The sequence below is a fragment of the Corvus moneduloides genome, chromosome 17, assembly GCF_009650955.1.
Source record: "Corvus moneduloides isolate bCorMon1 chromosome 17, bCorMon1.pri, whole genome shotgun sequence".
In the NCBI taxonomy this organism is placed as follows: Eukaryota; Metazoa; Chordata; class Aves; order Passeriformes; family Corvidae; genus Corvus; species Corvus moneduloides.
Window position 1 is genome coordinate 8,556,403 of NC_045492.1, and position 6,692 is coordinate 8,563,094.

The 6,692-nt window shown below is 45.3% G+C and overlaps 1 long non-coding RNA gene across 2 annotated transcripts; it reads left to right on the forward strand.

Annotated features, from left to right (window-relative positions):
• The first annotated feature begins 2,207 nt into the window (after positions 1 to 2,207).
• LOC116452741 lies at positions 2,208 to 6,466 on the forward strand. 2 transcript variants are annotated; one of them, XR_004243586.1, is made up of 4 exons: positions 2,208 to 2,432; positions 2,588 to 2,787; positions 3,194 to 3,660; positions 6,108 to 6,466. It is a non-coding gene; the product is annotated as an uncharacterized LOC116452741 (long non-coding RNA). The 2 variants fall into 2 exon arrangements; XR_004243587.1 differs by lacking the exon at positions 3,194 to 3,660.
• Positions 6,467 to 6,692: the final 226 nt, after the last annotated feature.

Consider the following 6,692-nt stretch of genomic DNA (forward strand, 5'->3'; position numbering starts at 1 on the left):
CCAGTGAACAGAAGTATTGCTGTCAGGCTCAGAAGATGGACACCTTACTTGTGGCTTTGATGCTGATCTGTCCTTTAACCCTCACAAACTCAAATCTTTTTCATCTCTTGTGCCAAGCCTGTTTTCTCTGCAAGAACTGCAGGACATCCATTCACTGCCAAATAACACAGGACTCTGACCTACAGAATCCCTACACTGGGATTTCTACCACCACACAGGGCATCACTCTTATAGTGACCCAGTCTTATTTCATCAGGGTTATTTAGAACTTCACTGTTCTCTTCAAATCCTCTGCTGTCAGGGAAAAGAATCAGGTCTGGTCTACTTGGGATATTTTGCTGATAGTTGAGCTGCAATATGCCAGACAGCCAAGTCTGTACTTGGGATGGGGATTGAAGAGTCTAAGGGGCCCTCTCTCCTGCAAGGAGGAGCCATCTGGCAGAGCTGTGTGTGGACCTCTACTTGGAAGCTCCTGGAAGCTGCTCTTGAGTGTAGTTTAGAAATATGCAGGCAATTACATATCATTGCTGTTGTGCTGAGGCCGCCAGCTGCAGGGTCAGGTTGTCCCCTTTGTTTCCCAGTAATTACTGTTTTTAGTTCAGGTTTCATGAGCCCAAAGGTCCTCCGGCTGTGCTCTGTGCAGCCTCAGAGAAGACAGATGGGGCATTACAGGCACAGTGTACTTAGTCCCTGCCACTCATGAGATTCAAAGTCCAATTCGGTTGGTTAAAGAACAATGTTTTCAATGTTTTTGCACAACAGTGTTCTGAGAAAAGCTCTCTCTGGGTGGAAGCAGCATATCTGCAGCAGAAGCACAATTAACAGGGAATAATTTCACCCACACAGTAAAACAGGAAGGTTGGAAATGTTCAGAGATCACAGGGAAAGTCTGTACCTCGGACCATGTCAGCTTGTCAAGTGCACCCTGAGAGATCCATATCCCTCCTCAGTTCCAAGGCAGGAATTGAAACCGACCCAAAATCTAAGGAAGGGACTGGGTGGGCAGGTGCTGGGCAGAGCAAGTCAGCACAGCTCCCCAGTTCAGACCAGTGGGGAAGCTGGGCCAGGCAGCATTCCTGGAACTGTGGTTCAATCCCAGTCCAAGTGCTGAGGTCGCCAGGGGCTGTCCCAGCTGCAGACTGAGCTGAGGGCATGAGTCAAAGCCATGAGGGGCTGCCACGGTCTTGCCAAGTGTAAAAAGCACGGAGATGCTGCCTTGTGTGTGCTTTGCTTCTGTCTGAAAACAACAGAGAAGGTATGAGAAGGATATCAATCACTTGGGAGATCAAGAAATCCCAATATTGCTTTAATGGATCATAAAAAGCAAAAAAAAAAAGTTCATATATATATATAGCTCAAAAAAGCATCATACATATTCTAACCTTCCACAAACATTAACCAAGAGAGCGTTGTAAAAGGCCTGGGAAGATCCCAAGTAGCACAATCTTCATTTTACTGAGGGCACAAATAGTAATTAGCTGACTAAGGATTGCAAACTCAGCACCCACATTAAAACTGAGACTCAGGGAGTTCTTCTGTTCATCCCTTGCTCCTGCTGACACACACCTGCAGCAGACACAGCAGCTGGGGAGCACTGCCCGGAATCCCAGCACTGGGAAACCACAGCTCTCGAGCACAGCACTGGGACACAGACCCAGGGGTCTCACAGGCAGGGTGTCATCATGACAGAGAAGCCCAGACAGGCAGGGTGAGGTCAACAGCTTCTGAAAACAGTCTGTGTAAAACTGAAACTGCTGTTGAATTCAGCTGGTTGCTCCTGACACAGGTTCCTTGGAGTCTCAGCAGTATCCCAGAATAAACCCTTCAGTTCAGCTCCTGGTTCCAACCCTCAGTGTAAAACAGCTGACTGCAGGTTAAAACAAGGTGGCCACAGGTGAAAATTATACTCAAGGTGGATAAAACACAGATATTAGGGCTGAAATGTGGTGAGGTGAAAGACACAGGGAGAATCAGCACAAACTCATGGATGAACTCTGGGAACTGAGGTTGTTTTCGCCACGTCATGTGAACCAAGCCTGTTGAGTTTCACACGTAGGGCAGCCTGAGGCACGCTCGTTTTGTTCTCAGAAAGTGGAGTTTGTAAAAAATATGTGGCAGTCTGTGGTAACCAGAAACTATTATTATCACAGGAAATGCTGCTGGTCAGGAGGAACAAATGTATTTGATCCCCCTGGTGTGAACAAGCCTTGAATTTGTCTGTGCTGCACAAACCCTCGGGGTTATTACATGGGCAATGTTCTTAATAACAGGAGAGGCTCAGTAAATGGGTTTGACTCTGAGCAGAGAAGCCAACAAGCCATGGAGAATAACATGTTCTGAGCAGAGGAATATTGTGGAGTGTAAACAGTTGGCTTTTGCCTCATCTGGGTTCTCCTTAGAGCTGTACCATGATGAACGTGACTCGCAGGAAGGTAAATTGATTTAATTCATGTATTAGTAGACAAGAAGAAAGTTTGGGGTGTTTGGAGGGTTTGTAATGCACAATGGAAGGTGGGCAGTGGTTTAGCTGAGACTAAAATAAATTGACTGTATAGGAGGTTAAATTTCTGCCAAAACTCGTTTTCAGATGCTGCCAGAAGATTCCAACTTATCTCAACTTAGGATCCATCAAAGCCGTGTTAAAGTTGGGTCTCGGGCATTGAGTCAGCAGTTTACGTTCCTGTGGGAGGGAGTGTCGTCTCAACCACAGTGGGAGCGGTGCATGGTGCATGCAAATAACTCTGAACACATCAGCTCTTCAGGGTGGATTTTGGATGAAGATGGAAGGTAAATTAATTTCTATTTGAAATAAAGACAACAATGTTTGTGGTTATTAAGGTCAGTAAGTGATTTCAGTGAAAAATTTGTTCCTGTGCATGAACAAAAAACTTTGCTGTGCTGTAAACATGTTTTGTAACAGAAATAGTGAATCTTGGGGCTTCTATGTTAACAGTATTTGTATTTTTTTAAAAATAAAAGAGCAAACAGTGAGGAAAATGATTTTGTCTGTAGACTCTGAATTTCAGGGGAAAAGAAAAGAAAGAAAAAGAAAATATACAAGAAAACCTGGTAGAAAAATGCTTTAAAGAGGGTTTTTGTAAGTAGATTTGAAAGAAAAGCTGCTAAAGACAGAGAAAGGCTTTCTATAAATGAGGAATTCTTTCATTTGTGCTGCTCTTACAAAACAACGCAGGAAATCACACAGGATGTGCTGACGAGAAGAAGGAAGTGGTTTTGAGGATGACATTGAGCGCTGCAAGGGGGATGCCAGACGTGTTGGATTCACATGAAGAGTTGGTGTTCCTGCCAGTGAACACCCCCCGAGCTGCCCCTGCCTCCCGAGCCTCAGAGCAGCCGCTGGCACGAACAACTCGGGGAGCTCCGAGTGCGCCTCCGGAGCGAACACCCCCAAACAGCCCCGTCCCCTCTGGCTCCAGGGGGGTGTTATTGCAAAACCTGCTCAGGAACTGAAACTTTTGAAACCTTCCCGAGCTGATTGGTGAAGGCTTCACCTCCTGAGAGTCCTGTTCAACCCGGGACACATCATGTGGGAAGCAGGCAGCGCGTGGGGAGGTGTTATTATAGAAACAGGGCCAAGCACTTGACTCCTGGGGAACTGGAGGCTGCCTTGGCCATTTTGAAGTGATTACAGCAAGCAAGGTAATCCATGTTTATTGAGGTCCTTGGTGTGTTGTTTTCCTTTCCCTCTTGATGTGGTGTGCAGGTTCAAAGGCACCAGCACAGCTCTTTGCCCCAGAGGAGGTGCAGGGAGTGGTTTCTCAGCAGACGGCCTTGCGTGACTGCTGCCTTCGTGTGTGCTACTGCACATGAAAACAGTTTCTGTTCTACACACTCATTTGCCACAGATTTGAATATGCTTAAAAATAACTGTGCACACAAATAATGCATAGGGGTGCACCTACAGAATTTGTGTGTATATATATCTGTGCATCTATTTGGCATATTTTCAATGAAGGTGCCTGTGTATTTCTGCACAGAGTCTAAGTTTGTGCTTCTTTTCCTGTGTAGCTAATGTAGCTCAGATTCTTTTCAGCTAATCTATACAGCTTTTAAGCAGTTGAGTTCAGGTCAGTAGCCGCATGAAGCTGAAAAATCTTAAATTTCTATCAGAGCCCTTAAATCCAAACCCCGAGTAAAATAGTTATTCATAAGGCTTGCTCATAAATGGTTCATTACAGCGTTAGATTGGTGAGCCTATAACAAAATGCAGGTTCCCACCTCCACACTGTTTGTTACTTGTGAACAGAAATTCAGGAGACTGACTCCATAGTATTTAATTTAATCAGAGCCAGTGCAGATCTAGCAGTGCCTGTTCATGTGTATTAAATCTCCAAATGCAGTAATGCATCAATTCTGTCAGTTCCTGCTACAAAACTGGAATATATTTTCCTGCTGTCACCTAAGCATCAGAGGAATGGATATAAGAAAAAGCAAGACCCCAGCTCTCAGCTGTGTGGCTCAAAGGGTCCCTGCTTCAGTGGCACCTGTCCTACCTGTCCTCATGAATGTGAAATGTGCTGTGTGCCTCTGTCTTCCAGGCAAAACATGGCATCAATCCCTGACTTCTGTAGCAAAGCAAGGAACAGCTTTTTCACCAGTGAGAAAATATTCTGGACAAGACAAGAAGGAATAAATGTAGTCACATTTTAAATTTGCAGTTTATAAAACACAACTGATTTCCAAATATGCCAGAGAAAAAAGTACCCTTGCCTAATGAACAAGGTCCACCTGCTGTGTGGCTCTTTTAGTTTCTTTTTGCTGCTGGAAGTGGCCTTTGTGAGAATTAAATTCTATAAATGGTTACACACTGAGGTTTAGTGTTTATTCAGTTTCCCAAGTGGACGTCAGCTCCTGGTAGTCCTGTGGTCCAAGGAGGAGCAGCACGGGTTTTCATGGTGGTAAAAATGAGACAAGTGAGATCCTTGTTCCACACCACCCTAGAGGTTATCAAAGAGCCCTGGGGCTGCGGTTATCCCCACAGGTGCATTCCTTGGGCAGAAGAGCGGAGAGCAAGGATTGGTTCAGTGCAGGGCACTGCTCTCCCAGATGGAAAACACCTTTGCAAATGAAGGAAAGATGGATTCCCCCCAAAACACTGCTTCCTAGGCTAGTGCAAAATACTTCCCAGGACAGCCTGGGTTGCTGCTGCTTCAGTGTGGATGCAGCCACACACATTCAGCCTGAACACAGACTCCTGGTGTGAGCACCATGGCTGCCTTGGCTCCCAGAGCTGGTGTCCCACCCCAGGTGGAAACTCCTTGCAGGCAGCCTGAGAGGCCCTGGGTGTTGCCTGGCTGGGTGGAAGAGCTGTGGCCTCCCAGCCTGGCCCTGCACAAGGGTGGATGATCAGCAGAGCTCAGCTGCTGTCTGAGTGCTCCGTTTAGCAGCCGGGCTTTGAGAACAGCTCAGCTCTTCAGAGACTGAACTGTTGAAAATCTGCTCAGTTGTGTAACAAAAGGAGCTGCCACACACTAATTCATAGTGATTCTATCTCTAAGAAAAACCACTTAGCAGATCTGGACAAGGGCTGAAGCTGATAAGGAAAGAACTCATTAAACTGATAGAATTAGAGATCTCTTTTAGCCTTCTCCCCATCTGTCTTTTGCTGCCTGTCACTCACTGTTGTTTCTGTAACTCAGAACAGTAGGTTTAGGGAACAGAGATTATTTCTTCCTACATCTTCTTCTTAAGGTTCTTTTAACATTACATAATTACCAATAACACAAAGGGAATAAGGTATGAGAACTCCAGAAAACCAATTTTTGTGAAGCTGCTCTTGACAGCAAAAAGCCCCTTCTATCTCACAAATCCTTTATAGTAAGTACATCTCCTAAATAAAACATGATAAGACTCAAAAAAATCAAACCGCAGCAAAGCTCTCTGGAAAACCTCTGTAACTAACACGTTGCTGGAGCCAGCAGAGGGATCCTCACAGGCCCGGCTGTTGATTGAGGCTCAGAACAACTCCAAGAGCAGGTGATTGTGTTGGAACACTGCCTTTCTCATGGATGCTGAAGAAACAGACCTTAAATATATTTGTGTAGATAGAGATGTTTTAAATGATCTTTTGTAATTTTTTTCCCCAGGAAGGCTTGGGAGAAATCACGGATCGAGGAACACGGACTAACACCTCCTGGCCAGCCCAGCCCAGCACTGGATGGAGCAGGGCCGAGCTGCCCCAGTCCCAGAGGGGTCTTTTCTGTCGGGGTTATCCCTCTGCTCCCATCCTCACTCCCCCACTCCCCTCCTTTGCTTCAAGGCAGTGCAGGCAGCCCTCAGGGCCTCAGTGTCCGAGGCTGTTCACAGACATCTTGTTTTCTCTTTTCATGTCACAGTTTGTCTAGCAGAATCATTCCTTTTTTTTATGTTTAAATGCCTTTTTATGTGAGAAAAAGGTGTACAGTGAAATCTCAGTAAACGGCTACTGAAGTGTGCTGCTTTATAAGTCTGTTTTTGTTTAGGGTTTTTTTTTTAATTTATTATGAAGACAAACACTTTCAGGAACTCCATTTTTATTTCCCAGCATCTTTCATTTCTTTTGGCTGGACATCATCGGCCAAATAGGTGTAATAAAACCATGGAAGAAAAGCAAATGTACAACAAGGCACTTTACCTGAGCAGAGGTAAAATTGCACTCATTAAAGAAGCACATTTAGGCATAAAATGCAGCT